Raw genomic sequence first — 17,557 nt, forward strand, 5'->3', positions numbered from 1 at the left:
TATTTAACGTAATAGGTAGTGCTTATTTAACATAATAGGTATCGCCTATTTAACGTAATAGGTAGCGCCTATTTTATTTTACCGTACACATTATTATTAATCTTTAAACAAACCGGTAGCTAGTTTAACGTAATAGATAACGTCTATTTTATTATACCATTTACACTATTAGTAACCTTTAAACAAACCGGTAGGTAGTTTAACGTAATAGGTAGTGCCTATTATTTTACCGTTTACATTATTAGTAACCTTTAAATAAACTAGTAGGTATTTTAACGCAATAGGTAACGCCTATTTTATTTTACCGTTTACATTATTAGTAACCTTCAAACAAATTGGAAAGTAGCTTAACATAATAGATAGCGCCTATTTTATTTTAACCGGTTTGTTAGGATTTGCGAAAGCTCGAATCGACAACCGAAAGAGTTCGCCAAGAGGGGTCGGGTCGGTTTTTATGTTTATGGAGTAAGGAAATTTAAAGATAGAAAATTACACAGCGATTTATAGTGGTTCGACTTCTCAACCAAGTCTACATCCACTACCTTAGCTCCTCACCAAGGATTTTTCAATAAATTCACTAATTTGTTATTTCTTTTTACAAGACAAAGAGATAACATTTACAACTCCCTAGTTTTTCACGGGCTAAACTAGAACCTTATCCCTAGCTTTTCAAGAGCTCAGCTATAACCTTTCCTTTTACAAAAGGATAAAAGAAGTAAAGAAGAAAACCTCTCAAAGGTAGGGTGTTTACAAAATTTAAGCTCACAAGAACACAATATTTTCAAGAGAATAGAAAAATAAGATTGAAAAACTCTTCTCTTGTGTTTGAATACTTGGATAGGTGTTCTCTATGTTCTTCAAGTGTCTTGAACTTGTATTTATGGCTTGAAATGAGTTGAAGTCGTATCTAGCCGTTGGGGATGTTTTAGAGCCGATGGGGATTAATTTTCTGCAAAATAAAACAGCCCAAAACAAGTGGTATCGATACTCTTTCAATGGGTATCGGTACTACCTTCGAAATATTTGAATTTTATGACCGTTGGGCTTGAAATTACTGTAGAGGTATCGATACCCATTTTGCATTCTAGAATTTGTTAGCATCGGTACTGTTCATTACTGTTCACATAGTATCGATGCTATTCATACAGTATCGGTACTATTTATACAGTACATTACTATTCATAAAACATTTTTGTGCTCAATTCCAAATTAAATGGACTTTGAATTATTTTTTGAAAACTTTGAATAAATTCAATTTAAGTCCAAAAACATTCTGTCATAAATTGTTATATCAAAATATAGTTCAACACTCTCCTCTTTTTGATATAACAAAACATTTGAAAAATTGTTTTTGGCAAAACTCCCCCTTAATAAAATGTTTAATGAAAAAGATAACAATTTTTACCAATTGTTAGAAAATATATGAAAATGTTCAGCTCACCCTTTTCTTTAAGAAATTGAATTTTTCAAACCATACTTCTCCCCATTTTTGTTATATAAAAAAAATTCAATCTTTAAAGTTCTAAAATAATATATGGAGAGTAAGTGTTAAATTGTATCTTAAAATCATTTGAAAAATCAAAGCTCCCCCTCAATAAGTGCATTTCAAACAAAAATTAGCTTTAAAAAACTTGACACTTAAGCAAAATTGAATTTCAACAAAGAATAACAAACATGTTAGTAGCACATGAAATTCAATATATCCAAGTCTAAAATACTTTATGCAATACCAAATGTTGAAATTAAGTGCATATGCATAAAGCTTTCCAAAATGTTATGCATTTGAAAATTTTGATATCAATTGTTAGAGTGATATCTTTTGTATTTAAAAAACACATGCATAAACATTCAAATTTAGGTCAAAAATTAAAAGTTATAAAATTAAAACATTTGAAAAATTGATATTAATTGATAGAGAGATATCATTTGCATTTAAAACCAATTTTGACCAAAATTCCTTATGATAAACTAAAAATTATGAAAAATCATTAAAACATTAAAATGTTCATCATAACATCTTTTTAACATACATGAGATTAAAAACAATGCATAACCAATTAAGACCAAAACTCATGCATGCATAAACTTAAATGAGCAACCAATTAATCAAAAACAAAAGCTTTAAGCTTAAAGGTTACCCATTCCTTTTTCAAGTGTGGCTAGAGCATTTTTATATCATCACTTTCATCACCATTGCTCCCACACACCTACAAGAGACATTTATTTCGATTTTGGTATCCAAATTGCTTTAGATCCTTGGATGTTAGTTTTAATGCCCCTTGTTTCTTGGGAACCCATACTTGTCTAATTTTAAAAGATTTTCTTTTCTTTATAGGACAATATGATAATGGCAATGTGAGCATTTTGCCATTATGAAACTAGATGAATTATTTAAAATGATTTCTTTTTCTTTTGTTAAGCATTCAAACTTAACTTTTAAATCAAATTTTTCTTTTTCAAAACTTTCAATTTTCATTTTTGAAAGCTCTAAATCCTTTTTCAATATTTCATTTTGATTTTCAAAATCTATTTTTGCTTTCAAAAGAAAATCGTTTTCAATTTTAAATTTTGAAATCATTTCCCTATATTTGGAGTTTATGGTCTCAAACTTCGAAAATAATTCATCGTAGGCAACTTGTAACTCATCAAAAGAATATGAATTTAATTCATTTGAGCTAGAAGATACCTCGGGCTCTTCACGAGCCATTAGAGACACCACCTTTGTTAGTTCTTCTTTCTTGTTTCCATGAAGCTTTTCGAGCTTATTCCAAATCTCCTTGGCACTTGAACAAGAAGAAACTCTTTCATATATACCTAGACCAAATGAACAAAACAACATATGCATGGTCTTGGCATTAAGTTGAGTTTTCTTCCATTCTTGGTCACTCCACTTCTTATCCTTCTTCTTTGGAGAAGAGTACCCATTCTCCATCATCTCCCATGCATCAAGATCATTGGATTGTATGAATAGCTTCATTAATTTCTTCCAATGACGATAGTTTGCTCCATTGAAAAGTGGATGTTTGTAGATCGGTTGGGAGTCTTCCATGTAGAATGAGCCGGAGGTGGAAGCCATTTCTTTTCGGTTGCTTTGGAAATTAGTAGAGCTACTTGTAGGATCGTCTTAAGGTGGTTAAACCTTCTAACGAGTTAGGCTATGATGCTAATTGTTAGGATTTACGAAAGCTCAAATTGACAACCAAAAGAGTTCGCCAAGAGGGGTCAAGTCGGTTTTTGTGTTTAGGGAGTATGGAGATTTAAAGATGGAAAATTGCACAGCGATTTATAGTGATTCGACTTCTCAACCAAGTCTACATCCACTACCGTAGCTCCTCACCAAGGATTTTCCAAAAAATTCACTAATTTGTTCGTTCTTTTTATAGGACAAAGATATAACCTTTACAACTCCCTAGTTTTTCACGGGCAAAACTAGAACCTTATCCCTAGCTTTTCAAGTACTCAGCTAGAACCTTTCCTTTTACAAAAGGATAAAAGAAGTAAACAAGAAAACCTCTCAAAGGTAGGGTGTTTACAAAATTCAAGTCATCAATGGCCTCTACATCGAACTTCGACTTCGCTCTTGATTCTCAGCCCATCAAAAAGCCTCCATTCTTTAATGGTGCTAACTACGCTTATTGAAAGAATAAAATGAAGTTCTTCATTCAATTTTGAGTTAATCGATCGACGGAATCGACCAAGAGGGGGTGAATTGGCAATTAAAAGGTTGGTGGAAGCTTTTGTAGAAAATTGAAAGAAGTTGCACAGCGATTTAGAGTGGTTCGACTTTCTCAACCAAATTCTAAGTCTACTACCTTAGCTATCCACACTAAGGATTTTCCAAAAAATTCACTAATTTGTTATTTCTTTTGAGGACAAAGAGATAACCTTACAACTCCCTCAAGAATATACCCCAATTCTTGAGAACACTCTTTCTCAAAGAGAAATACACAAATTTGCAAACTTACAAGTAAAAACCTCACAAGGTAGATTGTTTGCACAATTCTAGAACAAAAAAAAGAACACTCAAGAATGAATACAATTGAGTACAAGTAGTGTTCTTGAAAGCAAAATGAATATTGAATGAAAAATAGGCTTGAAGTGCTCAAACAATGAGTTTGATACTTTCTCTCTGATTCTCACTTGATTCTTGTTTCTTGTTATTTTTTGTTGTTGATCAATCGCTTCTAAGCTTGTTTAAATACTCCTTCAATTGATTTTGAATGTTGGGGATGATTAGTGGAGTCAATAGAGCCGTTTAAGTGTGAAAACAATTAATAAAATCAGTTGGGAGCGTCAGTGCATCTATGCATACCCAAGGTGCATCAGTGCATCAAGTATAAAATTCAAATATTTTGACCGTTGGACCCTTAGTGCATCGGTGCATTAAGAGTGCATAAAATGCATTCGATGTTTCAAAATAACCTAAGTGCATCGATGCATGGTTGGTGCATCGATGCATCAAATGCATTCGATGTTTTCATAAAATCATGAGTGCATCGATGCATGGTATGTGCATCGATGCATAAAATGCATTCGATGTTCAATTTATTCCATGGTGCATCGATGCATGGATTGGTGCATCGGTGCATCACTTTGAAAAATTGATTTTAGGCTTGATTTTGGTTCAAAATACTTTGTGAAAATTGTTTCAAAAATATATTAAGTATAAAACACAATTTTACACATTTAGTAAGGTTTGAAATTGATCTTGAAAGACTTGGAGTAATAATTTGATATTCAAGTAATTAAATCGAATATACTTAGAAAATCATTTGTAAAATCTTAAAATTCATTTATACTTAATTTGTTATATCAAAACATCAAAATGTTTTCAACAATCTCCCCCTTTTTATATAACAAAACATTTGTGTAATTTTAAGATTTGTTTAAGAAAATTATTTTTGAAATCAATTTTGAAAAATTACTCCCCCTTACTATAACACTTTTCTCCCCCTTTTTGTTAAATCAAAAAGACTCTAAAACGTTATTAAACAAGGTTTGAAAAATATACGCCAATTGAGTTATTATTTTAACGTTTAAGCTGCTAAGATCACAATCAAAAGAGAGATTAGCCATTAGTTTTCATAAACAATATTCATAAACATGTAAAGGATAATTGGTCATATATGTCTAATGATGCAAACATTAATAAACATTAAGCTCAAATTGAACGTTAAAACCAAACCAAATATAGATAATATGCTTAAATATTCAAACATATAAATAATAAATCCAAACAAACGTCAAACTAAAGAAAACAATCCCAAAGCATTCAAAATGTTTTAACAATTAAAGTTCTAAGTTGTTCCAAAACAAAACAAAGTCTACTCGTCCATAGAAGGATCGAGAGGAGGAGAAGGAAATCGTGTTTGCATCTCAAGAGTAAGAGCATCCATACGTGCAAGCATCTCCCTTTGAAACTCCATCTGTCGAGCTTCCAAAGGGTCAAAGCAATGATTTACCGCTTCGTGAGTAGCAGTCAAGTGGGATTCGATGGAAGCATACTGTAGATCAAATATCTCCAAAAACAAACAAAAATATGGAGGCACATGATCCTCTTGTGGAGCTGGTTCCGGTGTAGGCTCATTATCTGGTACGTAATCATCGATATCTTGAATAAGCTGTTGAAGTTCGGGATCATCATCAGCAGCCGGAGCTGGAGGAGGAGGAGAAGCACGAGAGGAGCTAGGAGCAACTCGTGAAGAACTCGCTCCCCGAGTTTGCTTACTGGGTCGAAGGACCTAAAGACCGGTTTCCTCGCCTTATTTCCAATCCGCTTTCTTCAACGAGGTGAGATTGATTTGATTTTGGAGAGGGATGGGATTGTCGAGAGAGATGTTTAGACCGAGTTTGATAAAAAGGTTACTAAGAAGACATCCATAAACTAATGTTTCGACATATTTTGAAGGAACAATGTTTATGGTATCCACTAGTTGACTAAATATAATGTGGGGGTAGATTTATTTTGTTCTTATTCTTGATACAGTGCATCCACCATAAATCCCTAGTACAAAGAGTGGAGTACCTACCTCTGGATGGTCTAAACCACTAAGAGATCATCAAATGAAGAAAATGATTGTGATGAGATCGTAGAGTACTAACACTAGCGTTTGGAACATAGGGATATTCAACAGTTTCATTCTCATTATATAACTCATCATCATCTAGCCCAAAATGGAAAGCTATAGTCTCGGGGTCAATATTAATATATTGTCCTAAAAGATATGATCTGATTGCTATAGTCCCACTTGAGTATTATTTTGAATACATACCGCATTAGAGTAGAAAATGCAGACTAACTGATGATAGACTATAGGTTTGAGGTGAAATATTTTATCAAACTTCCAAGTTTTAAGAATCGGAAGGTATTCGAAGTCAATATCTATCATGGCTTGAAGAGAAGGAATACGCTCTTCTCGGATTCTATAAGATTGGAAAGACTCCATGTACCTATGGTACAAGTCGTCTCTACGACGTTCAGGCATATCAAAACAGGATCCTATAATAGATGTAGGTGGAGGAGGAACGGGATTAGGAGGTCGGTGTGAACGACTAGATGAGGTCCTAGGGCGTTTAGGATTTGACAAGGTTTAAAGATTCAGAATAAAGAATGTAACCTGCAAATTAAAAAACGTGTATGCACAATAATCAATCCCAAAACTCAATTGAGTCCTCAATAATTCAAGGTTCTCTAAACCGAATCCTAATGGGCATGATTTTGAAAACTATTGAAAATATTATAATATATGTATAGTTTTCATGCAAACAATACAATTAAGTCAAAAACATCAATAAATTTCGAAAATAACAATTTTTTAATTTCGAAAATTCAGAAAAATCTTGAAAAATTGTTTGTTTTTTACGAAATTGATTATAAAATTTAGTTTAAAATCATAATATAATCAAAGGCCGATATAATGTTCATCCTAGAACTAATTAAAACTAGTCCTAAGATCAAAAATCAATAAAAGATAGGTTTTTAGAAAAATACCTTTAAACTTTCGGATTGAGAGGAATGTAGTGATGCTTTGCATGATTTGATGATAAAAGCAGGATATAGAGATGAAATATGAATGAATTTCGATAAAAAAATGAAGGTTATGGAGGAATTTTGAGAGAGAGGAGAGGAAGAGGAGCGGCGGCAGTTTGAGAGAGATTAAGAGAGCATGAGAAAATAAAGAGAAAATAGGGTTTTTAACCAAAAAACCCGACAGATGCATCGATGCATGGCCTTGTGCATCGATGCACATTCAAGGCGTGCATCGGTGCATCATCATGATGAATCGATGCACATTCAAAGGGGATTCATCGATGCACTATCAAGTGTATCGATGCATTAAGCACAAAAATGTCAAAAATCTATGTTAATCACTCAAAATGCTAAATTAATTAGCTCTAGTGATATTGACAACTCATATATTGAAAATTAATTATGTTCAATCAATCAAATTTATCTTTAAACATTATTTGAACAAAAAATTAATTTTCACTAAGAATCATAAATTCCCCCTAACTAATAGCAAGAATGCAATCAAAAATGTCATTTTTATAAACATTTTTCAATATTAATTAAAAGTGTTAAAACATTTTAAACACTAAGTGAAGATAGGTCAGTTAAACCTAATCCTCTCCTAAGTGTCCAAAATCTTTCTTTATCTAAAGGTTTTGCAAAGATATCTGCTAATTGGTGCAAAGTATCAACAAATTCTAGAACTACATCTTCCTTAGTGACATGGTCTCTAATGAAGTGATGTCTAATTCCAATGTGCTTAGTTCTAGAGTGTTGGATGAGATTTTTAGTGAGACAAATAGCACTAGTATTGTCACACTTGATAGGAATAGTACCTACTTCAATTCCATAATCAAAAATTTGTTGTTTCATCCATAAAACTTGTGCACAACAACTACCGGCAGAAATGTATTCTGCTTTAGTGGTAGATAATGCAACATAATTTTGTTTCTTTGAAAACCAAGAAATCAACATATTTCCAAGGAATTGGAAAGTACTGGAGGTGATTTTCCTATCTAATTTGCATCCTCCATAATCCGCATCAGAGAAGGCATGCAAGCTAAAGCTAGAGTCTCTAAGATACCACAGTCCTAAACTAGGAGTGTCCTTAAGGTATCTAAAGATTCTCTTAATAGCTAGTAAATGTGATTCCTTAGGGCATGATTGAAATCTAGCACATAATCAAACACTAAACATAATGTCTTGTCTACTTATAGTTAGATAAAGTAAAGAGCCAATCATTGACCTATATAATTTAACATCCACACATTTACATTTTTTATCCAAGTCAAGCTTTGTAGAAGAACTCATTGGAGTGGCATAAGGTTTCCCATTTTCCAATCCAAATTTCTTGAGCATATCCTTGACGTACTTAGCTTGATTGATGAAGATACCATCATTTCTTTGCTTGATTTGGAGTCCCAAGAAAAATGAGATCTCTCCCATCATGCTCATCTCGAATTCACTTTGTATTAGCTTAGAAAATTCTTGACAAAGGACATCATTAGTAGAACCAAATATTATATCATCAACATAAATTTGAACTACTAATAAATCTTTACCTTTATTCTTTAAAAATAATGTAGTGTCAACCTTCCCTTTTGAAAATCCTTTTTCAATTAAAAAGTTTGACAATCTTTCATACCAAGCACTAGGAGCTTGTTTTAAACCATAAAGCACTTTTGCCAATTTAAGAACATGATCTGGAAATTTTGAATCTTCAAAACTTGAAGGTTGTTCCACATACACTTCTTCTTTTATAAAACCATTTAAAAATGCACTTTAACATCCATTTGATATAATTTAAATTCATGAAAACATGCAAATGCTAATAACATTCTAATTGCTTCCATCCTAGCTACGAGAACGTATGTTTCATCATAGTCTATGCCCTCTTCTTGAGTATACCCTTGAGTAATAAGTCTAGCCTTGTTTCTCACTATATTACCACTCTCATCAAGCTTATTTCTAAATACCCATCTAGAACCTACAGTAGATTTATTACTAGGCCTTTCAACTAATGTCCATACTTTACTCCTCTCAAATTGATTTAACTCTTCTTGCATAGCCATAATCCATTGTTCATCATTTAATGCTTCTTTAATATTCTTAGGCTCTATGCATGAGATAAATGCAACATAATTACAAATATTTCTAAGAGAGGATCGAGTTGTTACCCCTTTGGATGGAACACCTATAATTTCACCATCCTTGACATAGTTGTACTCTCTTGGGTAAGATACTTCCCTTTCTTCAATGGTTGGATTCTCGAGAGGATCATGAGTTTCCTCATCTTTCGTTTCTTCCTTTGATGATGGTTCTCCAATGTCATGACTGATGTCATTTGTATTTATAACACCTACATCATCATTCAAACAAGAATCCTTCCTCGAAAGGAGATTATCATCGAAAACAACATGTATAGACTCTTCTACAACTAAAGTTCTTTTATTAAATACTCAATAAGCTTTAGAATTTAAGGAATAACCTAGAAAAATTCCTTCATCACTTTTAGCATCAAATTTGCCAAGATTGTCTATACCGTTGTTTAAAACAAAACATTTACATCCAAAAGGATGAAAATAGCTAATGTTAGGCTTTTTATTTTTAAAAAGTTCATATGGAGTTTTCTTTAAAATAGGCCTAATTATTACTCGATTAATAACATAACAAGCGGCATTCGTAGCTTCCGCCCAAAAATATTTTGGCAAATTGTTTTCACAAAGCATGGTTCTAGCCATTTCTTCTAAAGTTCGATTTTTTCTCTCAACAACTCCATTTTGTTGAGGGGTTCTAGGTGTTGAAAAATTATGGCTAATACCATTAGAATTACAAAATTCAGTAAATCCAAGATTTTCAAATTCAGTTACATGATCACTCCTAACACTAGTTATTGAGTAACCTTTTTCATTTTGGATTACTTTTGAAAACGTGGTGAATTTTTCTAATGCTTCATCTTTAGTACTTAAGAATAGAACCCAAGTATATCTAGAATAGTCATCTACCAAGACAAATGCATATTGTTTTCCACCCAAGCTAGTAGTTCTAGATGGCCCAAAAAGATCTAAATGGATCAATTGTAATACTCTATTAGTTGATACATCATCAATGGATTTAAAAGAAACTCGCTTTTGTTTTCCTTTAGCACAAGCATCACAGATTTTATCATTATCAAATTTTAGTTTAGGCAACCCTCGAACTAAATCTCCTTGAATTAGCCGTTGCAAAATACTCATACTAGCATGTCCTAGTCTCTTATGCCATAACCAACTATCATGCTCATCCTTAGCAACTAGGCACAAATTAGTCATATCAATAGAGTCTAAATGCACCATGTAAATGTTTCATATTCTATGACCAACAAGCATAATCCGATTAGATGCAATGTCAATAACTTTACAACCATTAGTTTCAAACATGACATTGAATCCCTTATCACATAATTGACTAATACTCAAAAGATTATGCTTTAATCCATTCACATATAAAACATTTTTAATTTGTATGGAAGAGGTATTACTTATTGTACCTATACCTTCAATGTGACCTTTTGAATTATCAGCAAAAGTCATTTCTCCTCCATGTTTGGCGTTAAGCTCTATGAACCGGCTTTTGTCCCCGATCATGTGTCTTGAGCATCCACTATCAAGGTACCATGAGTTTGAATTTATTTCCCGTGCCTTGTAGCAATGCTCATTTTCCTACAAACATAGATTAATTTCTAATTTTTTGTACCCAAATTCTTTAGGGTCCATATTCATTAGTTTCCAAAATCCTAGTCCCCTTAGGTATCTATTTGTGTAGGATATCCTTATCTTTAGTAGTAACGAGTCCTTTAGGAACCCATATACTTCTAACGATTTTTTTATTAGAGGTTCTTCGGGGACCTCTATGATTGTAGTTTTTAACACTTTTTCTAACAAAGTTGGATTTTGAATTTTCTCCATTTTCAAAACATTTTGTTCCAACTTTATCAAAAGAAGCTTTAAGATCATCAATTTTCTTTTGATGATCATCATTGACCTTTGAAAGTAAATTTTGCAAATCTGAATTTTTCTTTTCAAACTCTTCTAGTTTGATTTGCAAATGTTTGATTTTACTTTCAAGATCATTGTTGGTTTTGGATATTAGTTTATTTTCATTTTTCAATTTTGAAATATCATTTTTATATTTTAAAAACAATTTCTCATAATCCGAAGCCAACCCATTATATTCCTCTAATAACTCATCATAAGATAAATCATATAAATCAAATGAGTTAGAGGTTACCTTAGAATCTTCCCCGAATGCCATCAAGCACAAGTTTACTACTTCTTGTTCCTCTTCATCGGAACCTTCTTCATCACTCCATGTAGCTACGTGAGCCTTGTGTTTATTCTTTAATTGACCTTTTCTCTTCAATTGTGGGCAATCATATTTGACATGCCCCGATTTTTTGCATTCATAGCAAATGATCGGGTCCTTCTCTTTTGATTTATTTTTGAAGCCTTCATTTCGTTTGAATTTTCTTCCTCGGTTAGGCCTCATCATTTTTCTGAACCGTTTGGCAAACAATTCCATTTCCTCGTCATCTTCATCCGAATCTTTCTCATCTTTTGTTGATTTGAGAGAAACTCTTACTTTCTTCTTCTTCTCTGTCTCCTTTTTTGGCTCGTCTCTTCTCTCAAGATTGTCCTCTTCTTTAAGCATCATTTCATGCGTGAGGAGAGAGCCAATAAGTTCATCGAGGGTTAAGGATTTCAAATTCTTAGCCTCGATGATCGTCGTCTTCTTTGATTGCCAAGCTTTGGAAGAGAGTAAACTAACTTTATTACAAGCTTGTCATTTGGAATCATTTCTCCATATGATTTGAGGCTATTGACAATCGTGGAGAATCTACCCGTCATAGCTTTGACATCTTCATCCGGTTTCATCCTGAAATTTTCATAGTTATAATTAGAAGACAAATTTTAGATTTTTTACCTCGTTTGTGCCTTCATGAGGGACTTGTAGTTTGTCCCATATCTCCTTGGCAGTTTTGTAAGATGAAACTCTCCCGTATTCATCTGGTCCAAGAGCACAAAAGATTATATGGATAGCTTTGGAGTTGAACTGGAACAATATTGTCTCTCCTTCACTCCATAATCTCGGGTGAGTAGAGGGTTTGACGTATCCATCTTCTATGATGTTCCATGCTCCCATGTCACTTGATTGAATGAAATACACCATCATATTCTTCCAATAAGCATAATTAGCTCCATTGAAGAAATGAGGCTTGTTAACGGGCAATGAATCGAGATCGAAGTTGGAGTTTGAAGTGTCGGCCATTGATGACTTTGAAAATCGTTGTAACTCTTCCCGAATCGACTAAAGAGGTGATTAAACCTTTAAATGAGTGAGGCTCTGATACCAATTGTTGAGTTAATCAATTGATGGAATCGGCCAAGAGGGGGTGAATTGGTAATTAAAAAGTTGGTGGAAGCTTTTGCAGAAAATTGAAAAAAGTTGCACAGCGATTTAGAGTGGTTTGACTTTCTCAACCAAAGTCTACGTCCACTACCTTAGCTATCCACACTAAGGATTTTCCAACAAATTCACTAATTTGTTCTTTCTTTTGAGGCCAAAGATATAACCTTACAACTCCCTCAAGAATATACCCAAATTCTTGAGAACACTCTTTCTCAAAGAGAAATACACAAATTTGAAAACTTACAAGGAAAAACCTCACAAGGTAGATTGTTTGCACAATTCTAGAACAAAGAAAAAAACACTCAAGAATGAATACAATTTAGTACAAGTAGTGTTCTTGAAAGCAAAATGAATATTGAATGAAAAATAGGCTTGAAGTGCTCAAATAATGAGTTTGATGCTTTCTCTTTGATTCTCACTTGATTCTTGTTTCTCGTTATTTCTTGTTGTTGATCAATGGCTTCTAAGCTTGTTTAAATACTCTTTCAATTGATTCTAAACGTTGGGGATGATTAGTGGAGTTAATAGAGTCGTTTAAGTGTGAAAACAATTAATAAAATCAGTTGGGAGCGTCAGTGTATCGATGCATACCCAAGGTGCATCGGTGCATCAAGTGTAAAATTCAAATATTTTGACCGTTGGACCCTTAGTACATCGGTGCACTAAGAGTGCATTGATGCATAAAATGCATTCGATGTTTTCATAAAACCCTGAGTGCATCGATGCATGGTATATGTATCGATGCATAAAATGCATTCGTTGTTCAATTTATTCCATGGTGCATCGGTGCATCACTTTGAAAATTTGATTTTAGGCTTGATTTTGGTTCAAAATACTTTGTGAATATTGTTTCAAAAATATATTAAGTATAAAATACAATTTTACACATTTAATAAGGTTTGAAATTGATCTTGAAAGACTTGGAGTAATAATTTGATATTCGAGTAATTAAATCGAATATACTTAGAAAATCATTTGTAAAATCTTAAAATTCATTTATACTTAATTTGTTATATCGAAACATCAAAATGTTTTCAATATTCAAGCTGCTGACATGGGAGCATGGAAAACCATGATGAAAGGATACTCCAAACCATCCACAGATTTAGACTTGTGGAGTGAAGAAGAGATGAGATTATTCCAGCTAAACTCAAAAGCAATCCATAATCTTTTCTGTGCACTTGGACCAGATGAATAAGGGATAATATCATCTTATTCAACCACAAAGGAGATATGGGACAAACTTCAGGTCACACATGAAGGAACCGACGAGGTAAATGAAACCAAAATCAGTCTTCTTACTAATAGCTATAAAAATTTCAAGATGAAACCATATGAAGACATCAAAGCAATGATGGATAGATTTTTCGTAATTGTCAACGGTCTCAAGGGATTCGGAGAAATAATCCATAATGAGAAACTTGTGAGGAAGATAATTTATTCTCTTCCAAGTACTTGGCAATCAAAGAAGACTGCAATTATCGAAGCTAAAGACCTAAAGTCTTTAATTCTCGATGAGCTCACTGGTTCTCTCCTTACCCATGAAATGATGATTCAAGATGAGCCGTTTCATGAAAAAAAAAACACAAAGAAAGAGATGGAGAAGAAGAAGAATGTTGGTATTGCTCTCAAATCTACCAAATATTAGAGTGATTCTGACAATAACGATGATGAAGAAATGGCCTTGCTTTTCAGAAGACTCGGAAAATTAATAAAGCCAAATAGAGGAAGAAAGTTCCAACGAAATGAAGGCTTCAAAAATGAGTCAACGGAGAAGGACCCAATCATTTGTTATGAATACAAAAAGCCTGAGCATGTTAAATACGATTACCTACAATTGAAGAAGAAGGGTCTTTCGAAGAAAAAACACAAAGCACACGTGGCTACTTTGAGCGATGACGAATCATCCGATGAAGAGGAACAAGAAGTAGTAAACATATGCTTGATGGCCACTGGGAAGGATTCTCAGGTAACATCTAACTCATTTAATTTAGAAGATTATTATGTTGATGAGTTATTAGAGGAATATTCTGGGTTGGCTTCGGATTATGAGAAATTATTTTCGAAATACAAGAAAGATATTTCAAAATTAAAAATGAAAACAATCTCATATCCAAGACCAACAATGATCTTGAAAGTAAAATTAAAGAATTTCAAATCAAAATAGAAGATTTTGAAAAGATGAATTCTGATTTGCATAATTTACTTTCAAGAGTCAATGATGATCATCAAAAGAAAATTAATGATCTTAAAGCTCTTTTCAATAAAGTTGGATTAAAACGTTTTGAAAAAGGAGAAAGTTCAAAATCCAACTATATTAGAAAAAAATTTAAATCTTACAATCATATAGGTCCCCAAAGAACCTCAAATGGTAAAATCATTAGGAGTATATGGGTTCCTAAAGGACTCAATACTACTAAAGACATGGATATCCTAAATAAATGGATACCCAAGGGGACTAGGATTTTAAGAACTAATGAATATGAACCCAAAAGAATTTGTGTACCAAAAATAAAAAATTAATCTATGTTTGTAGAAAGAGGAGCATTGCTTCAAGGCATGAAATACAAGTTCAAATTCATGGTACCTTGATAGTGGATGCTCGAGACACATGACCGGAGACAAGAGCCAGTTTACTAAGCTTAACGACAAAAATGGAGGAGTGGTAACCTTTGGTGACAAATCAAAAGGTTACATTGAAGGTATAGGTACTATAGGTAATACATCTTACATACAAATAGAAAATGTGTTATATATGAATGGGTTAAATCATAATCTATTAAGTATTAGTCAATTATGTGATAAAGGATACAATGTCTTGTTTGAAATAAATGGTTGTAAAGTTATTGACATTGCATCTAATCGGATTATGCTTATTGGTCATAGAATAGGAAACAGTTATATGGTGCATTTAGATTATATTAATATGACTAATTTATGTCTAGTTGTCAAGGATGAACATGATAGTTGGTTATTTCATAGGAGACTGGGATATACAAGCATGAGTGTTTTATAAAGACTAATTCAAGGCAATTTAGTAAGAGGTTTTCCAAAGCTAAAATTTGATAAAGATAAAATCTGTGATGTATGTACAAAAGGAAAACATAAGAAAGTTTCTTTAAAATCCATTAATGATGTATCAACTAGTAGAGTATTACAATTGATCCATATAGATCTTTTTGAGCCAATTAGAACTACTAGCTTGGGTGGAAAGCAATATGGTTTTATCTTGGTAGATGACTATTCTAGGTATACTTGGGTTCTATTTTTAAGTACTAAAGATGAAGCATTAGAAAATTTCATCATATTTTCAAAAGTAATCCAAAATGAAAAAGGTTACTCCATTTCAAGTGTTAAGAGTGATCATGGTACTGAATTTGAAAATCTTGGATTTACTGAATTTTGTAATTCAAATTGGATTAGCCATAATTTTTCAGCACCTAGAACCCCCTCAACAAAATGGAGTTGTTGAGAGGAAAAACATAACTTTAGAGGAAATGGCTAGAACCATGCTTTGTGAAAACAATTTGCCAAAATATTTTTGGGCTGAAGCCACAAATATTGCTTGTTATGTTATTAACCGAGTAATGATTAGGCATATTTTAAAGAAAACTCCATATGAAATTTTCAAAAATAAAAAGCTTAACATTAGTTATTTTCATCCTTTTGGATGCAAATGTTTTATTTTAAAAAATGGTAAAGACAATCTTGGAAAATTTGATGCTAAAAGTGGTGAAGGAATTTTTTTGGGCTATTCCTTAAACTCTAAAGCTTATCGAGTATTTAATAAAAGAACTTTAGAGGTAGAAGAGTCTATCCATATTGTTTTTGTTGATAATCCCCTTCCGAGGAAGGATTCTTGTGTTGATGATGACATAGGTATTATAAATAAAAATGCGTTGAAGAACCATCATCAAATGAAGAAGTGAAGGATGAGGAAACTCAGGATGCCTTCAAGAATCTAACCATTGAAGAAAGGGAAATCACATACCCAAGAGAGTACAACTATATCAAGGATGGTGAGATTTTAGGTGATCCATCAAAAGGGGTAACTACTCGATCTTCTCTTAGGGACATTTGTAATTATGTTGCATTTATCTCATGCATAGAGCCTAAAAATGTTAAAGAAGCATTAACCGATGAAAATTGGATTATGTCTATGCAAGAAGAGTTAAATCAATTTGAGAGAAGTAAAGTATGGACATTAGTTGAAAGGCCTAGTAATAAATCTACTATAGGTACTAAATGAGTGTTTAGGAACAAACTAGATGAGAGTGGTAATATAGTGAGGAATAAGGCTATACTTATTGCTCAAGGGTATACTCAAGAAGAAGATATAGATTATGATGAAACATATGCTCCCATAGCTAGGATGGAAGCAATTAGAATATTGTTGGCATTTGCATGTTTCAATGAATTTAAATTATATCAAATGGATGTTAAAAGTGCATTTTTAAATGGTTTTATAAAAGAAGTGTATGTGGAATAACCTCCTGGATTTGAAGATTCAAAATTTCCAAATCATGTTTTTAAATTGAAAAAAAAAACACTATATGGTTTAAAACAAGCTCCTAGAGGTTGGTATGAAAGATTGTCAAACTTTTTAATTGAAAAAAGATTTTCAAAATGGAAGGTTGACACTACATTGTTTATAAAAAGAAAAGGTAAAGATTTATTAGTAGTTCAAATTTATGTTGATGATATAATATTTGGTTCTACTAATGATGCTCTTTGCTAAGAATTTTCTAAGCTAATGCAAAGTGAATTTGAGATGAGCATGATGGGGTAGCTTTCATTTTTCTTGGGGCTCCAAATCAAGCAAAGAAAATATGGCATCTTCGTCAATCAAGAAAAGCACGCCAAGGATATGCTTAAGAAGTTTGGATTGGAAAATATCAAACCCTAAGCCACTCCAATGAGCTCATCTACAAAGCTTGACAAAGATGAATAAGAAAAATGTGTAGATGTTAAACTTTATAGGCCTATGATTGGTTCTTTACTTTATCTAACCGTAAGTAGACCGGACATTATGTTTAGTGTTTGCTTATGTGCTAGATTTCAATCATTCCCTAAGGAATCACATCTACAAGCCATTAAGAG

Source organism: Hibiscus syriacus, unplaced genomic scaffold (genome assembly GCF_006381635.1).
Source record: "Hibiscus syriacus cultivar Baekdansim isolate YM2019G1 unplaced genomic scaffold, ASM638163v2 tig00001195_pilon, whole genome shotgun sequence".
Lineage (NCBI taxonomy): Eukaryota > Viridiplantae > Streptophyta > Magnoliopsida > Malvales > Malvaceae > Hibiscus > Hibiscus syriacus.